Here is a 21803-nt window from a genome sequence, read left to right as displayed (position 1 = left end):
ATTTAAAAATCTAATTTATAATTAATCAAAATTATAGGGATTAAACATGCTATTTCTTTATTTTATTTATTTAATGACTAAAATAAAATTATCTAAAATTCGGATATTAGAATAAAATAAATTAAAAATATAAACTAAGGATTAAAATATTATTTATTAAAATTAAGGGATTAAATCTGTTATTTATCCTAAATATATTATTTTAATATAAAGGATTAAAATAAAAGAAATTAAAATTCGAAGACTGAATTAAAAATATTATAAATTCAATTTAATGACTAAAATGTAAAACATATAAAACATAGGGATTACGGAAAGGGTTTAACATTTATAAAATTACACAAATAGCCCTCCCCAAAACGGCGTCGTTTGGGAAGGGCTATTTAATGCCCAAACCGGCTGGCCCTTCGGGCCAGCTATCTCATTTCTTTTTTTTTTTCTTTCTCTCTCAAACAGAGAGAGAAGAGTTCTCTGGCTTCTCTCTAAACTGAGAGAAGCCATCCCGGTCAGCCACCGCTACCGGGCTCCGACCACCGCTGCCGGCCACCGTTAATGGTGGCCGGAAATTACAAAAATCCACCAAAATATAGATCGGGACGGTCTAAAACCGTTTCCGGTGTTCTTTTTCCTTAAAAAGCTCCCAATCGGAGCAGATCTACAAAAATACCTTCGGTTTTCGTTGTATCCGGCGACGGTTGGGGTTCTCCGATGACAGAGTAAGCTTCTTTCCTCTCTTCTCTCCTTTTTTTTTCTTGCTGCGTTGATGTTGACTGAGATCGTTGGTATATTTTTTAGTATATCTTTTTTTTTCTCTGTTTTTTTTTTCTCTGTCTCTCTGTGTTCTCTGTCTCTCCGTTTTTTTTCTGTCTCCGTTTTTTTTTCAGGTTGGGGTGGTGGCTTTTATAGCCACCACCGGTGTGGCCATCGGACCGGTCCGAAGATGGGGTCTCGGTGAGTCACCGGACTACCAGTGGTGACTCACCCCGTAGCCATGGCGTGGACGGCTGGCGTTGGAGCTTCTGGAGCCTTCGGTTGGGACGTGGCAGCGGCGAGATAGCAGCGGCGAGATAGCAGCGGCGGCCGCGTGTCCCTAGGGTATCCGACCCTAGGGTTTCCATCTGGGGCAATCTGGACCGTTGGATCTCTTAGATCCAACGGCTGTGATGAGGCGGCCGGCTAGATTAGGGTTAGGAAACCCTAATGGAAACCCCCAAATGTTTAGGGTTTCTGGTTTGTTCTGGACCGGTTCTGGTTTGTTTGTAACTGGGCCGGTCCATTTGTAATTGACCTGTAATTAATTATTTATATATATATTTAATATATATTTAATAATAATAATAATAATAATGATAATAATAATAATAATAATAATAATAATAATAATAATACTAATAATAATAATAATAATAATAATAATAATATGGATAAAAAATTAGTATCTTCAAAAGGTGTGGATCAATTACAAGATTTGAAGGAATAGGGAGAAATGCCTCAGAAGCTGTATATCGAAAATTGTTGGCTCATTTCTTGCTGATAAAGATATGATGATGAGCAATGGCCGGTGCTTATGGACACGATCAATGTTTTCTCCATTTCTTTACTCGGTTTTTTTTTTATTAGATCAATTAACTATTCCATAAAGGTTGCATCACAAGGCATGATGAGATGCACATTCCTTGGAAGTCCAAACTCTTATTCATCCAAATTGAACAGCACCATTACAATTTTGTTCTTTAGGTATTCCAAAGGAAGCACAAAATGCTTCTGATCTACGCTGTATACGACAAAGTGACCCTTGTCAACCATCAATGATGTGTTGCAACTGGTTGTTTCACCGTCTCCGGTGGTTCCTAGTAATGTGATTCTTTTTCTCCTAATTGAAGCTATCTATTGCCATTTTCTTGCTAATTTGATAAGCTTATTGGCACTGATCATCTTGTTTTACTTTGTGTAATTGGAAAGACTCGGATGAAATAGAAAAAAGAAGAAGGAAGTTTTAGGTCTTAGAACTCTAATTGCTAAATGAAGCTGTTGTGCTTCATATGAGGCAATGGAATTGGGATCAATATATAATCACAAGGTCTAGAGACAGTGCCTTTAATGCATTATTAAATTTCAGGTATTCATTAGAAACAAAGCCATGTGATGTCATATTAGGTCTAATCTGCAAGGGGGGATTACCTGCTTTTATTGGATGATTAGTTCCAACAAGATGGAGCATACCAGTGCCTGCTGGCACATCTTTATCCATCTGCCAAGTGGTGTAACAATATGATCCAGTGTTGCAATAATATTGATTACTTTAAATATTAATAAGAAGCCTTCACTCAAGCAAATTGCCACCTGTACCTTGTCTCTGTTCAAATCCAATCAATTTCATGACCTTCCTGTCACTTATCCATGGGGGCAATCTCATCAATGTAGCTCTCAATGAATGCAAAACCATGTGATGATAGGAGAGACATACATCATATTTTGATCGTCCTACTAGTTTTTGCTATTGGCACATGGAGTTTGAATGTAAAGAGAACATCGTCCTACTAGTTGTCTTATACAAAATAAACCATGAGTCACAAGATGAACAATGAAGACTGTGTACTTGAAGAAGAATGAATCTAAGGGCAATATTATAGGACCATGACTTGATAGACCAAACTCTTCATCAAACAACTTTAAGAGTTCAACAAATATGTTATTGCTGAGATATGACTAGGGCATGACATGGTGCTTCTGATCTGTGGTGTAGATGACAAAATGACCTTTTCAGCCACCGAAGATTCACCAACTCACCTGCTATAACATTTGCACTGGACGTCCCCAGTAAAAAAAAATTCTTTTTCTCCCCTTGACAGTTATTTTCTGCCACTTCCTTGCCATTCTTGTAAGTTTCTTGCTGCAATTGATCATTTTGGCTGTAATCTTTACCTTATAAATGTAAGTATGCCTTTGCTAAAAAAAACCCAGAAACGGCATTGAAATTCCTATTGATGGATGACACAATCAAAATTTTACTTCATCTGAAAACGTCCTGTACTTGAAGTTGTTTACTGTTGAAGAATTCTATGCAAAAGTAGAGTTAGCTATTACTATTTTTCTTGGACTAGAAAACTTCATGCTTTGCATTGCATTGCATTGCACTGATATAAACAAAGGAGTCGCAAGAGTGGCACCTTCAGTGCTACAACTAAATATGTTCTCATATGTTGGTTAAACCCTATGTGTTGTACTTCTTATTGTAATTCTTATTAGAGAAATTAAGAAGATTGGTTTACTATCTATACTAATATAATAATAACTCTTCAGTTTCACAAGAATCCTAATGTATTTTTTTTTCTGTTTCAATTCCCAGGAACAAGCATTGAAATACTGTTACCATACATGGTTGATAGACTAAAAGATACCGAACAATGAAACGACATTGAACTTTGGAGCCTTGAGAAAAAATAGATTAAGATAATACATGGAAAATATATGCCATTACTAGTTCATCTGCAGGATGTTACCGCTGGTGCAAAGTCATTAAACTGCCGCAGATAAAAAAACCTTGGAAAAAGTAAAAGGAAAAGGGAGTTTGATTTGTGTATCATTGCCAGTACTGATGAGAGAAGAAAGTTAGGCTGCTGAATTAGTTCAGGTCACATTGAGAATTTCTTGGAAGGGACAACCTTTATGCATTCAAAGTGACAAGCTGGCAGTCATTAGAGTCTGAATTAGCAAGACAAGTACATGAAATTGTGGCCATTCTAACCTCTTTCAGCAACTCAACTGCAGGTGAACTTTGACCTTTCAATTCAAACGCATTCCTCAATGGTGCCAAATTCCAAATTCATCCTGCAGCATTTGGCCCTTCAATTCTGGTGAAACCAGAAGGTTATCACTGATGGATGCAAAATTTTTAGCATATTAGTATACAAATTCTACTCATGAACACAATGACCAGTAAAAATTGTAATTGGCCTCAAGGGAAACTATTTGATCTATTTATAAAGAAATCAACTATGAACACTGCAAGAATGAAAGCCTCCATTAAACATAGCCAAGCTCAAGTAATCTATAATCACTACTAGTTACCAGCAATCAAAGTTGTATAATTATTTTAAACCTACAATGAAAACCCACTAGCTAAATCAACAAACTATCACAAATCACTAACAATAAATGTCTAAATCATACTCACTGTTCATGATAGTTAAAAAAACAAACCCAGATTGAGCAAAACCCATGAAATCGAACATCAATCTAAGCACAAAAACGCAAAGAAAATGGTCAGAGAAAGAGACGAAAACAGACCAGCAGAAAAGAAAATCAAGGAAAAAAGAAGGAAAAAATTTGGACCATTTCTCGATTTGTGCGTGTCATCCTTGCGCAGGGGCCATGCTAATCTTCTCTGTATCGTTCCAATTTTATCGGATGTCCCCGAGGGGACGATCTGGAGTGGCTTCCTTGTGTTTATAAACTATTCGTTTTTTCTTTCTCTAGCTGATGTGGGATATTTAGTTGGTTCCCAACTTAATCATGAATTGGCCTATGTCATCTTTATAAGGTCCTAACGTGTGGGTTGGCCCAGACTTGGGTGTTGCACAAAACAAAAGCCATGGGCTTGTAGACGTGGCTGAAGACAGAGACCCTCTTCATTCAGACAAGAATTGTGTTAAAGTATATAGATTGGTTTAGATTTTACTTTAAGATTAAAATGCTGGTAATTGGTCAAGTTGAATAATGATCAATTTATGAAGATTTTCAACAATTGTATTCAGGGATGTACTCATTTTTACATGATCAAAAACTTGTTTATTGTTTTGATTTCACAAGTAACAAAAGATTTGAGGACAAGCCACTATCTTTGTTTATGACACATTTGGGTCTTCAATTCTTGGATGAACTCACTCAGCAACTTCTTTAGGCTTCTTTGAAGCTCTAAATCTCCAGAAAAATGCATTAATAGGAAACACCTTAGAATTGCTGATTCTTCCAAACATGAATATGACCATTTAAATATACAGAAAACTTAGCAAATATACAAAATACCCTTTCCAAAAACATACCTGCATCTAACACTCACCCTAGTGCAAGTAGCATATGTCTCGATTAACATCATCATTCAGATCCTGCAAGCATGTCATATTGTCAACTTGAGCTTAATCTTTAGGGGCTTCCATTAAAACTTGAGCTGAAAATCATGTTGTCAATTTGTTATGACTATATACAGAAATGACAGAAATGCTCAGTTAGATTCCTAAACAAAGCGACAATACTCGACACTCATAGAGGTTCGTATTTTACACTGCAGCAAGCATAAACCAGCTAAAATCTTATAATTTAATGGTAAAAAAGATCTCTATATCATTTTCAAAACCATGATTTTCTGTTACTCAATTGACCAACCAAGATTAACAAGGGAAATTGTTTGATCAAATTGATTCCATAACCCAATCATGAATAGATTCTTTTATGGATATGATTTTAACTCTCAATTAAGATGAACATCAAACTAAGCATACAAATGGAAACTGACCTGCAAAATGTTCACAAGAGAAAATAGTAAAAGATATGTTTGGGCCGCTTCATCGATTTTCCATCACGCTGATCTACAATGTATGCTGGTATCTTAATCTGATTCAAATGGATATAGGGTATTTGGTTAGATTCCAAGTAAAACCTGAAGCTGAATTAGTTCATATCACACTGAACAAGGCCTCTATATAATAAGAAAGCAAAAAGACTAAATGCTGAAGCTAAATTAGGTCAGGACAGACTGAGAATTTCTTGAAGGGACAAACTGACCCCTTCAGTATATCACCTACAGGTAAATTTTTAGCTTTATATTCAAATTCGTTCCTCAATGGCTACCAAATTTCAATTCATCCTACAGCGTTTGTGTACTCCGAATTTGGTAAATAAACCACAAGGTTATCACTGATGACTACGGACTTTTAGCACATTATGTATAGAAATTCTGGTCAACATCACATTCTCCAGCAACAAGCATCCAAGACCTTTCTATTTATAAAGAAATCAACTATGAACACTGCAAGAATGAAAGCCTCCATTAAACATAGCCAAGCTCAAGTAATCTATAATCACTACTAGTTACCAGCAATCAAAGTTGTATAATTATTTTGAACCTACGATGAAAACCCATGAGCTAAATCAACAAACTATCTCAAATCACTAACAATAAATGTCTGAATCATACTCACTGTTCACGATAGTTAAAAAAACCAAACCCAGATTGAGCAAAACCCATGAAATCGAACATCAAACTAAGCACAAAAACGCAAAGAAAATGGTCAGATAAAGAGATGGAAACAGACTAGCAGGAAAGGAAATCGAGAAACAGGCCACCAAAAAATGAGAAAAAAATTTGGACCATTTCTTGATTTGTGCGCGTCATCCTTACGCAGGGGCCATGCTAATCTTCTCTGTATCGTTCCAATTTTATCGGATGTCCCGAAGGGACAATTATGAGACGGCTGCTTGGTGCATATAAACTATTCGTTTTCTGTTTCTCTAGCTGGTGTGGGATGTTTAGTTGGTTCCCAACTGAATCATGAATTGGCCTATGTCATCTTTATAAGGTCCTAACGTGTGGGCTGGTCCAGACTTGGGTGTTGCACAAAACAAAAGCCATGGGCTTGTAGACGTGGCTGAAGACAGAGACCCTCTTCATTCAGACAAGAGTTGTGTTAAAGTATATAGATTGGTTTAGATTTTAATTTAAGATTAAAATGCTGGTAATTGGTCAAGTTGAATAATGATCAATTTATGAAGATTTTCAACAATTGTATTCAGGGATCATTTTTACATGATCAAAAACTTGTTTATTGTTTTGATTTCACAAGTAACAAAAGATTTGAGGCCAAGCCACTATCTTTGTTTATGAAACATTTGGGTCTTCAATTCTTGGATGATGAACTCACTCAGCAGCTTCTTTAGGCTTCTTTGAAGCTCCAAATCTCCAGAACAATGCATTAATAGGAAACACCTTAGAATTGCCGGTTCTTCCAAACATGAATATGACCATCTAAATATATAGAAAAACTTAGCAAATATACAAAATACCCTTTCCAAAAACATACCTGCATTTAAAACTCACCCGAGTGCAAGTAGCATATATCTCGATTAACATCATCATTCAGATCCTGCAAGCATGTCATATTGTCAACTTGAGCTTAATCTTTGGGGGTTTCCATTCAAACTTGAGCTGAAAATCATGTTGTCAATTTGTTATGACTATATACAGAAATGACAGAAATGCTCAGTTAGATTCCTAAACAAAGTGACAATACTCGACACTCATAAAGGTTCGTAATTTACACTACAACAAGCATAAACCAACTAAAATCTTATAATTTAGATAAAATAACTTCAGTGGCCGAAAATGCCTTATAATATATGATTTTAACCAACTTTTTTTTGGATTTGCGAAAATGACCAACAAATTCGCAACGCGAACTCCAATTTCGCAACTCAGTTTCCAAATTCGCAACGCGAATCTGTAAATCGCAACACATAAGTCAAATTCGCAACGTGATTTACAAATTCGCGCTGCGATTTACAAATTCGTAACACTGAATTTCAAATTCGCAACTCGATTTCTGAATTCGCAACTCGATTTTCGAATTCGCAACACGAATTTTAATTTCGCAACAGGTTTTATTTTCGCAACACAAATGTTTTGGGTATATAACTACGCAGCAGCAGCAACTCATAACCTAAATCCCTATATCGCAACTCATTCCATCTCCATCTATCACTCTCTCCGGAGACATCCGTTCCTATATCCAACGATATCATTCCCCTCTCTAATTTTTTTTTCATAATTTTATTTATATATAATTTTTCAATGATTTCTCTCTCAAATTATCAACTATCAACTTAATAAAGGTATGTTATTCTCTAAGTTAGTGATGATATGTAGTTTATAGCTCGTTTGTTTAGTAAATTAATTTACAATTTGTAGAATGAAATCATATAATGTTGATCATGTTTGGATAGATTTGTGTTTTGGAGGGTCATGGGAGAATGTTCATGGTGTTTTATGATATATGCCTTTACCCATGAATCTTCAACTAAAATTGTCATTAAAAAAGTTAACTTATGAAACTCTAATGTTACGTGTTGCAAAGAAATTGAATTTAGAGCCTCTAAGTGTATTTAGGCTATCTTATCAGAGAAAAGGTAAAGTTTATTTGTTATCCGACAATGAAGATGTTGAACGATTCATTGCTTACATTAGTGTTTCACAAGAAGATGATGTTACATTGTATGTTGTTGAACCTAGAAGTAGTGAAGTTGGGTCACTAGCGGGTAGTAATCAACTAAATTCTTCAACCCCAGTTTATGGTGCTCACAATGTACAACATTATTATTAATCTCAAAATTTAATGGTTCGACCACAATTTCATCACCAAGAAAATTTTGTTTCACCACATTTCCAATACCAAACACAACATCAAACACAATCTCAAAACCCACAACCTTTTCCTAATCCAAATCCCAATCAACTTTCAGCACCAAATTCCGATTTTTGTATTGACCAGTTAGACGATGATGAGCCAACATAAAAAATTGTGAGTACTAGTCAGTATTCGAAATTTGATCTTGGTCAATACCCGAACTTTGATCTTGGTCAATACTCAGATTTTAATGATGTTTCAGAAGAAGAAACAAACCATGTATGTAATGATTTTGATATTGGTCAATACCCGAATTTTGATGATGAAACAGCAGCTGCCGAGGAAGATATTGTTGATGATAATGAGGAGGAAGCTACGACTGTGAATGAACATGTTGAACATCCATTCTGTAATTCATATAACCCTGAAAAAGAAAAAGAAGAAAAAGAAGTCCCCGAAGAAAAGAAAAAGAAGAAAATGCCACGAGAGTATAACTGAATATGCCAGAATTACTTTAGATACCAGAAGAAGAGTTGGTAAAGTTAACAGTTGATTGTTACATAAAAGTTATTCGTATCAAGAAAGATGATTATTTTGATACAAAGGAAGACTTGAAGATAGCTTAGTATACGAAATGTGTAGAAGATGGCTATCAACTAAAAGTTAACAAATCAAGCAAAGATCGTTTCGAAACAAGGTGTATGATTTACAAAAACTGTACGTGTCGTATGATTGCAAAGAGGATAAAAGATTGCGAAATGTTTCAAGTTAGGAATTTTATTGATAAACATACATGTTCAAGAACCCAAGTTTTTCCTCACCATAGACAGGCAAACAAAAAGGTGTTGGGTGGTTTTCTGGCTGAGTTAATGTTTTTGAATGGCAGGGTATATCGGGGACATGAAATTATGACTGACATGAATACTCGGTTCAAGATTAGTATCTCATATTCTCAAGCTTGGAGAGCCAAATGTTATGCCTTGGAATTGTTGAGGGGTCGCCAGAAGCATCGTTTGCCCAACTGCCGGCTTATTGTCACAATTTAAAGCTGAAAAATCCTGGGTCGGTAACTCATATCAAAACAGATAGAGATGGATGCTTTGAGTTGTTGTTTATCGCCATTGGTGCTGCGGTTAGTAAATCAATATAATTTTGTTGACTCATTTTTGTTAGTTAAATGCATTTCACATTTAAATGATTATATTTCTTGTGTATATTATTTTGTAGATTCGTTCGTTTATTACTTGCATGCGCCCAGTTATTATAGTTGACGGAGCACAATTGAAAGGTCGATACCTTGGAGTAAACTTATTAGCAGTAGCCATGGATGCTAACAATGGGATATTGCCAATAGCTTACGGGGTTGGCAAATCTGAAACCTCTATTTCATGGACATGGTTTTTGGGACATCTTAGGGATTGCATAGGTCATATTAGCAATCTGACAATCATATCTGATAGGGCAAACTCAATTGACAACGCTGTTAGAAGGTGTTTCTCAGATGCTTTTCATGGACTTTGTGGTGTTAATTTGTACAGAAATCTAAAATCAAGGTGTGCTGGTATAAAAAATCACAAATGGACATACTGAAAGGCTGTAAAAAGCTTATCGGGAAGTGGATTTTAATAAGCATATAGATTGTTTAAGATGTGTTTTGCCTCAATGTTCTCAAACACTAGAAGATGTCGGGTTTGAAAGATGGTCAAGAGTACATCAACTTGGAGCAATACATGGTTTCATGACGTCTAATAGTGCAGAATCAATCAACGCTCTAAGTCGTCATTCCCGAAAATTACCCATTACTATGTTAATGGAGTTTTTTCGAGCCTTTATTCAACAGTGGTACTATAAGAAAAGAAACCATGCATGTATTATTTCTTTAAATTCGTAACTTATCATATTTAATATATATATTTTACTAAGTATTATTTATTTAAATTTACAGGAACATTGGAACGTCGTGTTACACCATGGACTGAAAAAAGATAACGAAACGTGTTGTGAAGTCAACGTCATGGAGAGTTGAACCATGTTCAAACACTTTGTTTGAAGTATTGGATAATAACTTAAATGGGCTTATCGATCTAAATGCAAAGACGTGTAGTTGTATGAAATGACAAACATCTGGTTATCCGTATGGCCATGTTATAAAAGTTGATCTTCATCTAAACCAAGATGATTCAAGCACATACGCTATGGATTGCTACACTACAGAAGTATATCGACAGACTTATGTCGAGATTATCTACCATATTCCACATCCTTCTGAGTGGGACATACCAGATGACTTACAAATAGTTTTGTCACTAGTCATGGATAGCAGGCTACCTGGCCGATCAAAAAATCATGATCGTATACCGTCTAAGGGTGAAGAGAAGAGGATATTAACATGTAGTCGGTGCAAGGAAAGTGGTCATACAAGGTTGACCTGTGGATCACCAGTGCCATCACAATCATCTTTTCCTATACCAAAATATGGATCCTCATCAAAATCCAAAGCTCATATGGTGCCAAGGAAAAGGAAATCAAAATCTCAATCACAACCGGCTTCACCTTTTGGGACTTATTAACTTAGATGATTTTTAAATGCAAACGTTGTATTATGTGTATTTTATGTGTGAATGCATACATTTTCAGTTAGACATGCATTAATAACTTGAGTTTGAACATTGCTATGATCTGTTCATTATTATCACTTATCAGATTGTTGTCTTTTATCTTTTTCAGTTGTATTTTATGTAGTCAAATATGCAACGTGAAAATCAAATTCGCAACGTAAAAATCGCAATGCGAATTTGAATTTCGCGTTACGAAATTGACTTTCGCAATAATTGCAACGGGATTTTTACTTTCGCGTTGCGAATTTGACTATCGCAACAATCGAAACGAGAAAATCGCAACACAAATTTGACTTTCGCGTTGCGATAGTGTACCTTCAACATGTCTTTTTTACCTTCAACATAATGCAGATTGAAAATTACACAACAAATCAATTAAACATTGTTGTGGGTACATTATTTGAACATTGTTATGGGTATATTATTTGGAAAATAATGTTCCGGACTTCGTTAGAAATAACCCTTTTTCATCAGATTAATTTCGTTGTTGTGGGTACATTATTTGAACATTGTTATGTATAAATTTGTTATGTATGTATGTTTTGGTTTGATTATATTGTATGTATATTTTCATTCAGATGGGATGGGTTGTGCATAACAAAACAATCTATCTCTTCCATGTGAGTACTTTATTCCCACCATGTGACAAGTGTGACAACTCCATCAACTCACAACTCAGCTTTGAACTCAATCAATATTGTATTTTAGCTTGATGGTTCATAAAGCATGTTACTTGAACAGTATGAATCAATTATGCAATTTTCATGTTCAATTTAACATTGCATTTCAAATTCATTTCATATGTACTTGGAGTTTGAATTTAAATTTCAATTTGAGTTTGAATTTCAATACAAATTTTGGCTCCTCTATAAATATTAGCCCGAGCCTTTGTTCTATCCAAACAACAACTTACTCAATGTAATAACTTAGCCAATATGCATGTTATCATTGATTATTCCTAATTTCCATTGTTTTTTTCCAACTTTAAACGCGAGGGAAATCCCGACCATCGTAATTTTTGGTTAACAAGCAGGAAAATTGGATATCCAAAGAATGCCTTTCGAATACTATCCATTTCAATCAGCTCACTGAGGTAGGTTAACCCTAAATTGAAACTATCTTAGCCAAACATACTTGATGTAGAAGTAGCTACAGATTTAAAATCTCAATGGTGATGCATTTGGTTCTCAAACATTTAAAGCGTCAGAAACATTTCGGACGTATGATCTGGGTGGTATACGGGAAATGCAACAAATGGCAACTAAAAATCCCGATAATTGAGGGCTACAACTTATAATAATAACAAATATAATTGAAGGGTACACATGTATAAACTATCGATACTTTGCTAAATTAACAATGTAAACGGTAAAATTCTAACGGTGCAATGGTAATAGGCGTACATGACAAGCATCTCAACTTGTCATTTACGGCTATTTTCATTATACTGGAGAACTTTTATCCGTTTACATTGTTAATTGTACCGGTACTTTTGCTTTACGTGTGTATCTTCCATTATTTTAACATTATTATTAAAAGATCTAGCGTTTAATTCTCGAGAATATTTTGATGCATTTTGTTGCATTACCCGTGTACCACCCAAATCATAAGTCCAAAATGCTTCTGATGCTTTAAATGTTTGAGAACCAAATGGATCGCCTTCGAGATTTTAAATATGCAGCTGCTTCTACATCAGCTATGTTTCTCTCAGACTGTTTCGGTTAACGATTATCCTATCTTCATGAGCTGAATGAAATGAATAATATTCAGAAGGCATTTTTTTACATAATTTTATTTCTATATAATTTTTCAATGATTTCTCTCCCAAATTATCAACTATCAACTTAATAAAGGTATGTTCTTCTCTAAGTTAGTGATGATATGTAGTTTATAGCTCGTTTGTTTAGTAAATTAATTTACAATTTTTAGAAAGAAATCATCTAATGTTGATCATGTTTGGATAAATTTGTGTTTTGGAGGGTCATGGGAGAATGTTCATATGGTGCCAAGCAAAATGAAATCAAAATCGCAATCAAAATCAAAATCCCAATCATAATCGGCTTCACCTTTTGGGACATATTAACTTAGTGCAAACGTTGTATTATATGTATTTTATATGTGAATGCATACATTTCAGTTAGACATTCATTAGTAACTTGAGTTTGAACATTGCTATGATCTATTCAATTGTTATCACTTATCAGATTTTTTGTTGCGATTGTTGCGAAAGTCAAATTCGAAACGCGAAATTGCAACATGAAAATTGCATTGCGAATTTGACTATCGCAACCGAAAATCGCAACGTGAATTTAACTTTCGCGTTGCAAAAGTGTACCTTCAACAGATCTTTTTTGCCTTCAACATAATGCAGATTGAAATTTAAAACAACAAATCAACTTTTACAAATCAATTAAACAAGCAAAAAATAAGAATTATTTACACATCAATTAAACAAATCAACTTTTACAAATCAATTAAACAAGCAAAAAATAATTCTTATTTCCTCATCATTTAAACAAATCAACTTTTACAAATACATCAATTTCACGCAGACAGTTGTTTATGCACAAATACATCAATTTCACGCAACTCACTTCAGGATCAGGATTAACCTGCAGAAATCAAACATTTGCTCAAAAAACACTTTCTACACATCTAAAACCAATAAACAACAAATTATCTAGGTACTTAACCAAACATTTTCAAACCAGCAAAGAGTATATATGTTAACAACACTTGCTCAAACTTACCAATTTGTGTTGTTTATGCAACTTTCAGCACGCGGATGCAGGTAGGCAGCGTCTCGTATATATCGCTCTAGCCATAAAATGCCGAAACCACAAGCCTACTGCACCTCTATCTCTATCTGTGAGAGGTAGAAACTGTTTACTTCTTGTCGTCAAACGTTCTAACCACATGCATACGAGAGGACCACAATCCCCTCTGGCTCCCTGCATTTGTTGTGGCGCGGTCTCGTCTTTGATCATTGTAACTTTGAACTTCTTTGGCTTCTTGTTTCCAGAATTAGTCCAATAATAATCACATCCAAGTATTTAGCCAAATGAGCACTCCATCCCTTACAAATAATATCTCTCAAATCAGACAATAGTATGTAATTCAACATGTTGTCATATACCATTGTCTTCAGGGATGGGAACTGAAGCTCGACGAGAAGCCAATGACGACATTCCGAAACAGGGATAAATACCTACAATCATAAATAATAATTCAATTGCGCACATCAAATTTTTATTTATGAACATCTTTAAAATATTCAAAAATAAATACTAACCTTATCGACCTCCCACCGCGCAGGATAAAGTTTAGCTTTTCCATTACCCAACACATATGAAGTGTCTATCTGATCCTTCAAGTGAGCTACGTGAAAAGACGTCGGTATAATAGTCCATCGCGTATTTTTTTCTCTTCAATTTCCTTATTATCAGAAGACGTGACACCCATGCATCAATATGTTGTTTTATAAAAAAATACATATATTAATGAATTTCATAAATTTAAAAAAATATAATCAAAATGCAATATAAGAAGAATATAAGACTTACCCCCCCGTCGAAATAGTCATTGTTTTCAACCCCTAATAACACACCGCACCAAGACCGACCAAGAAACAAATGTATATCATCGTCGAGTTTGCATATGTCAGCGTAACACCCCTGGCTCCACTCATGTAGATAAAAATAAACTGCGGTCTTAGCCCAAAGAGTATTATCCATAATTATGTCCTGTAGTGTTTTCCTCTCCACTTCAGATACTGAAATGGTATTGACCGGTAACTCATATGAAAGCCAACTCTTATCCATCATGTCGGGCACTTGAGGGGGTTTATCAATATGTCGACATATTATGCCATGTGAATCGGGATCTCGAACGGTGGGAGTGACCTCTTGAACGATGACAGGGGCCTCTTGAACGGTAGGAGAGGCCTCTTGAAGGATGATAGGGGCCTCTTGAACGATATGAGATGCCTCTTGAACGATGACAGGTGCTTCGGGCTTCTTCTTACGGAGTCTTGGCACTATTGGGATGAACGGAGATGTAATGGCACGTGCACGACGTCTGATGTGTGAACCCCGTCGTGTAAGAAAATCCCGACGTAAATCATCTACCTTATCGGGCCGCTAAAAATAAATTAATACATAAATCAGTAAATAAAAAAACAAATAATGCCGAAAAAATGTTATTTGCATTTTTAGTATAGTATTAAACAAACTTACCTTATTGCGTAGAGTATGAACCTTATTCTGTAACGATGCAACAATATCACGTAGAGCGGCTACCTCATCACGTAAAGTAGATACCTCACCGCGTAAAGCACCATTGTCATCGCGTAAAACCTCTACCTTACCACGTAAAGATCGTACCTCATCACACCATGCACCATTATCTTCACGTAAAGTACCGACCTCCTCACGCAAAACATTGACCTCGTCATGTAACTCCCCTAACTCACCCCCGTGGAGGTGGAGAACAGGGAGATAAATGTCCTGGCATCTTTGTCGGTTGCCTATCATGAGGTGATGGTGGAGAAGAGGCTCGATGATGTGATTGAATAGGTGATGGCTCTCGTTGTGGAGGTGTATAATCGGTTAGATCAGGTGATGGCTCTGGGTGAGGTGATGGCTCTCGAAGTGGGGGCTGTTCATCATCCGTGCCATCAAAAAAACGCTTACTAGCTTGCCACCAATCAGTGGCAAGCTCAGCCTCTGTGGGTGTCAGCCTCTGTAATGGATAGTCGACCTCCTAATAATATAAAACCTCAAACAAAGTTAAACGTTTACTAGTAATAACTTGTTTATATATGGTAGTATTTCTGTTAACTTACATCATTCATTGTCGTATATGGTAGTAACTCTTCCCAATCCAACAGTCGGATCCTCCTTCAGGAAATAGCCCTAGGAATATCATTTGAATTTTTGATTGCATATGTCCGTATGTTGGGAAACCCTCAAATATCCAAATCTACAAACAATATAATACACAAACATTAGTAATTGTTAAATAATTAATTATAATTTTGGAAACATTATATAGAAATTCTTACCTTAAAGGCCCAAATAGAGCCTGCCAAAGTGTATTTGGAACCATGGACATGCAAACTTTTTCGATCCTCAAAGGCAGACGATAACTTTTTCCAGGTAGCATTCCATAGATATGAAACCCACGGAAACAGGTTCCATGCATTTAGGTCATCTACCAATAATATTAGGTCCTCAAAATAGGTTGTCTGGTCTCTTTGCCTAAAAAGCCGGCATGCAAAAGTAATAAATGGCATACTCGGACAACATCGAGGTCATCCATCCGAGTAAAATTATCTTTAACAAATAATCTCTTCAAGTCATCGACGTGTAAACTCGGCTTCGCCTTTGCCAGCTCAGGAAAAACTCGAGATAACCATGATGGGCGGGTGATATGACTAGTGTACCGACCTACATCATCGTGTCCGAAGCGTAGACCAGTGATTAAGCAAAACTCCTCCCGCCCAAAACAAGTATACGCCGGAGGAAAATGAAACCATATCTCTTCATCACCACGTTGTATACTCTCGGGTAAATCGTTAGTCATGGTCTGAAGAAACAAATGGGTCAACATAGCATCTCCACCCGGATGTTGTACTTTCAGCCATGGCCCGAAGCAAGTATCCTCAAACAATTTTCTTTGTACAGGTGTAAGTGTAGACGCAATTGTAGTGGCTAGGCTTAATTTATTCCTTAAGGTCAATGAAGCCGAAATAAATTTCTACAAAAACAATAAGCATACCAAGTTAGATATACCAAAAACTACAAATTATACACTATAAACATACATGATATTAAACAGTGAAAACAAAGCCAAATATGTTTCAAACTTGCACGGTATTCACCCAAGTCATTATTCTATCATAGTTCACAAAATGCATCAGATAACATTCCAGAAGTAAGCACTTATATAAACATTTAAAAGAACAACATATAGGTTTAGTGCAGGTTCAAGGACAACATAAAGAGTAGTAGTTTATTCTTGAAACTTAAATTCGCAACACTGTGAAGTTAGTATTTGTCTTTGTTTTTTGGTTGGAGTAATGCAATTCATTCAAATTTCAATTTGCAGAAGAAGAATAGTTTCTGAAACTTAAAATCGCAATGTGAAAATGAAAATCGCAACGTGAAACTAAAATCGCGTTGCGATTTTCATTTTCGCGATTTTCATTTTCGTGTTGCGAATTTAAGTTTCAAATAGTCTTCTGCAAATTGAAACTTGAATGAATTGCATTACTTAAACCAAAAGGCAAAACAAAGACAAATACTAACTTCACAGGGTTAAAGACTAAACAGTTTAACAGTATTGGCAGCAACCGAATGAATTTACTAAGCAATCTAAGAGAAATGATTAATCTATTATTGAAATTACCAGTAAATTTATCATTAATTTAAATATGAAAAATCTAATAATAATACAAAATTTTTAAAATAAAAATAATTAAAAAACTAACCCTCGGTGGTTGATTTTCCATTTCTGACCGTGAATGGTTGTAAGGGTGGCTCTGAGAGATGGAGATAGACGGATTTCGCCGGAGATGGGGACGGATTTTGTCAGAGATGAGGACAGATGTCGCCGTAGAGAGTGAGAGATGGAGATGGGACTGAGTTGTGATTTAGGGTTTTAGGTTATAATTTGCGATTATACTGTTTACATTTGTGTTGCAAAACTAATATTGTGTTTCGAATTCGAAAATAAAATTCGCGTTGCGAATTTGGAAACTGAGTTGCAAAATTGGAGTTCGCGTTGCGAATTTGTTGGTCATTTTCACAAATCCAAAAAAAGTTGGTTAAAATCATATATTATAAGACATTTTCGGTCATTGAAGTTATTTTCTCTAATATTTAATGGTAAAAAAGATCTCTGTATCATTTTCAGAACCATGATTTTTAGTTACTCAATTGACCAACCAAGATTAACAAGGGAAATTGTTTGATCAAATTGATTCCAAAACCCAATCATGAATAGATTCTTTTATGGATATGATTTTAACTCTCAATTAAGATGAACATCAAACTAAGCATACAAATGGAAAGTAAAAAGAGATGGAAACTGACCTGCAAAATGTTCACAAGAGAAAATAATAAAAGATATGTTTGGGCCGCTTCATCGGTTTTCCATCACGCTGATCTACAATGTATGCTGGTATCTTAATCTGATTCAAATGGTATAGGGTATTTGGGTAGATTCCAAGTAAAACCTGAAGCTGAATTAGTTCATATCACACTGAACAAGGCCTCTATATGATAAGAAAGCAAAAAGACTAAATGCTGAAGCTGAATTAGTTCAGGACAGACTGATAATTTCTTTAAGGGACAAACTGACCCCTTCGGTATATCACCTACAGGTAAATTTTTAGCTTTATATTCAAATTCGTTCCTCAATGGCTACCAAATTTCAATTCATCCTACAGCGTTTGTGTACTCCGAAGTTGGTAAATAAACCACAAGGCTATCACTGATGACTACGAACTTTTAGCACATTATGTATAGAAATTCTGGTTAACATCACATTCTCCAGTCGCAGAGCTTTATTGAATAGAAAGAAAAATCAAATGGTTAAGACTTAAGATACAAAATGAAGTCCAATTCCTACACAGTAACACAAAGCTTAAATATTCAGCATTCATTAAGGGCATATTTTGCAGAACTCTTTTAAACGTAGCCAAATACAAGTAGTTTGTCTTCCTACAAATTACCAGCTATCAAATTTCTATAGCCATATGGAATTTACAACAACAACCCATGAAGCTGCATATCAAACGAAGCATCAAACTAGCCAATCTAATCCTATCTAAGAGAAGATTACAGTAAAAAGAAACATCTATTGGGCAAATATAGTGTTTTGTGGTTGCAGACTGAGCAAGGTTTCTATAAGTTAGAAAACAACAAGTAGAGGCTGAAGCTGAATTAGTTCAGGTCACATTGAGAATTTCCCCAGAGTGTGATTCTTTTTCTCTTGATTGCTGCTAGTTTTTTCCATTTCCTTGCCAATTTGATAAACTTCTTAGCATTCATCATCTTGTTTCCTTTTTCCCAAAATAAGGAAGTCCTTTGAATGAAGCATTTCAATGTTGGGATTCAAGGGAAGCAAATAAGCAAAACCATGTGGGGTGAAATGTGAGAGATCTTTTGGAAGGCAGCCAGTTGGGCGCGTCTGGTGAGTAATAGAAGTGGTCTTATCTTTGTTTTTTTTCTTTTTCTTGTAGAACTAGATCATTATTCATTAGCAAGGCCAGGCATTGTAGCACCCTCATGTTCTGGATAAATTACCTAACAAGAAACAAAATTGTGTTTCAAGTTTACCAAAAATCCTGAATTTAATGGGTTTTTCTAATTTTTGAAACAAGATTTGCACCCAACAGACTAGTGAGATTGAAAACATCATTATCTCCAGGCTGCTATGCTTTTAGATGTCTCATAATTATTCAACTCCACATTGATATGTCTGTAAATGGCTCCAAGAGATTGCTAACATTGAGGTCCTGGTCACCACCATACTACAAGTTTTTGCATTGTAGGGTCCAATACTGTAGCATTTTACTTCAATTAAATCCATCATTTTAGAAATTAGTTGTTTTAATGAATAATATAGTAATTGGTTTGACATTAAAAAAAGACAAAGAAAGAATATATCTCTACTTTATGACTAAAATGATATTGTTATGCAACTAAGCTTTTTACTTCTTTAATTTTCAACTGTGCCTGGACAAGTTGCGTTAGACAGATAACAAATTAAACTTTTGCTTCCTTTGCACTTTAACCTGTTGTCTTCTAAGCTCATCAGAATGCTGAAGAAGTTTCAGAACGTTGCTTCTATGACGAGTAAAAATATATATTTAAACTATTTTAGATTAATATGTGTTGTGTCTTGATAAGATGCATATTAGACATATATTCTATGATATTTTCCTCATATTTGAATAACTAAAATTGATTAAATTATGGATTTTGATTATATTTTGTATTTTGTGGATTAGGTTGAAGATTTGGATAAAACAAGTTCAAAATCTTATGATTAGCATGATCTTCACAAAATCCCCGAATTAAGGAGGAAAAATCGGAATTCAAGAAGCTAGCAAGACCAGAAGAGGTTTTCGCGTAAGGCGTGGGCACAGCTTATTCATCGTGAACTACCACATAAGAAGTCTACAGTTAAGGAGTGGGCGCGTCTTACCAGTCTGTACAACCCTAAATTAGGGTTACAATTTTATAAGGGAAAAAGAGTTTAATGACGGCTGGAAGACTCTTTTGAATTATTCTTATCTTTAGAAAAAGATGAGGGCATTTAAAACTCCTATTTTTGTGGGATTTTCTTTGAGGGAAACTTCTTTATCTAGAATAGGAAAATCCTTATAAAAGGGGAGCTAGGGCCATTAGTTTTACATTAAGTTTTCTTTATTTTCTTTTGGTTTTCTTTCATTTATGAGTAGCTAAATACTTTTGTTCCAACTGGAGGATAATTGAAGCTTTGGTTCTTCAATGATTGTGAGATCTAAATAATTTTCATTGTTCTTTTACTTCTTTGCTATTTATACATCTTCTGTTTTTATTAAGAATTATTGTCTTGATTGATTGTGCAAAGGATCCGTTGTTCAATTATCAAGTTGATAAATTGCCATTTAGAACTTTAAATCCGTAATTGTTTAAACGTTCTAATATTAGTGGTAAAGTAACATGGTTGATTATGATTATGTTATGAAGGTATATAACCTAGTCTAAATGAATCGAGCTTGTGTATTCGTTGGCTAGAATTGGTGGTCCCTCTTGTAATTAATGCTGTTGGTGGATTAAATCTTAAGAGTTTGTCTAGGGTTGTTCATTAACTAGGGAAATAATCAAAGAGCTTCTCTTGATTATCGATAAACTAAGGAGAGACAGGTTGTTAGAGCTTCTCAATAACGATAACCAATTTAATGAAAAGTAGAAGATTTTATCATTGCATCTACGTTCAATTCTATGAACCAATTCTGAAATTATACCTTTAGTTGGATATTTGCTTAATATTAATTTCTCTCAATATTTAGTTGATTAGATCTGTTTTTTATTTTTTTACTTTTCTCAATTTTAAAACCCATTTTCTTTGCTTTAATTTTCATTAAAATAAATCTACCCAATCCTTGTGGATTCGACCTTGCTTATCGCTACTACAATTTTATATTTCCAAAAGCAAGTATTATTATTTGTTGGATTCGACACCCACTAAATTTTTGGCGTCGTTGCCGGGGACTGGTGTCATTTAGATTTATTTTGATGCACCGTTCTTCTCGTGCAGGTGAACTCCAATACGATCATGAAATCGAGAAGATCGCTCGCAGGTTAAGAAAAAGAAACTAACTTGCGCAACAAACAAGCTTCTTATTCTTCATCCCCTGAATCAAAATCTGCAGTCAACTTGTTTGATTCATCCAGTGATTCTGAAATAGAAGGAACAATGGCCAACGAAGAAAGAACTCTAAGAGAATTGGCTGCACCAAATGTGAATCAACAACCGCTCTGCATTGACTACCCAGCTTTGAAGGTAGCTAATGAATTAAAATCTGGTTTGATTCATTTGTTGCCTACTTTTCATGGACTTAAGAATGAAGATCCTCACAAGCATTTGAAGGAATTCATGTGGTATGTTCAAGTATGAGACCACAAGGAGTGACTGAAGAGCATATAAAACTGCGCGCGTTTCCATTCTCGGTAACCAATAGAGCTAAAGATTGGCTCTTCTATTTACCCCCTGGTTCTGTAAATACTTAGGC

At 35.2% G+C, this 21803-nt stretch overlaps 1 protein-coding gene, 1 long non-coding RNA gene and 2 other non-coding genes across 4 annotated transcripts in view; all 4 read right to left on the bottom strand.

Moving 5' to 3' along the window:
- LOC120211426 (auxin-responsive protein SAUR68-like) overlaps nucleotides 1-4585 on the bottom strand; it is a 31258-nt gene extending 26673 nt beyond the window's left edge. Inside the window, exons 1-2 of the transcript XR_005524599.1 lie at nucleotides 4336-4585; nucleotides 3749-3854 (exon numbers count right to left, since the gene is read on the bottom strand). The gene's annotated coding sequence lies outside the window, so the exon portion shown is untranslated. The remainder of the gene's footprint in view (nucleotides 1-3748; nucleotides 3855-4335) is intronic.
- On the bottom strand, nucleotides 4324-4426 carry LOC120211580. The gene has a single exon (XR_005524617.1). It is a non-coding gene; the product is annotated as a U6 spliceosomal RNA (small nuclear RNA).
- A 497-nt stretch (nucleotides 4586-5082) lies between the features above and the next one.
- Nucleotides 5083-6411, bottom strand: LOC120211427. The gene is made up of 3 exons (XR_005524600.1): nucleotides 6371-6411; nucleotides 5516-5613; nucleotides 5083-5108 (listed from the first exon to the last, which is right to left on the bottom strand). It is a non-coding gene; the product is annotated as an uncharacterized LOC120211427 (long non-coding RNA).
- Nucleotides 6359-6460, bottom strand: LOC120211581. Its single transcript, XR_005524618.1, has one exon. It is a non-coding gene; the product is annotated as a U6 spliceosomal RNA (small nuclear RNA).
- Between the last annotated feature and the right edge of the window lie 15343 nt (nucleotides 6461-21803).

The sequence above is a fragment of the Hibiscus syriacus genome, unplaced genomic scaffold, assembly GCF_006381635.1.
Source record: "Hibiscus syriacus cultivar Baekdansim isolate YM2019G1 unplaced genomic scaffold, ASM638163v2 tig00109972_pilon, whole genome shotgun sequence".
NCBI classification, from domain to species: domain Eukaryota; kingdom Viridiplantae; phylum Streptophyta; class Magnoliopsida; order Malvales; family Malvaceae; genus Hibiscus; species Hibiscus syriacus.
The sequence above is the reverse complement of the archived record's forward strand: the minus strand, read 5'-3'. Positions and strand labels throughout refer to the sequence as shown.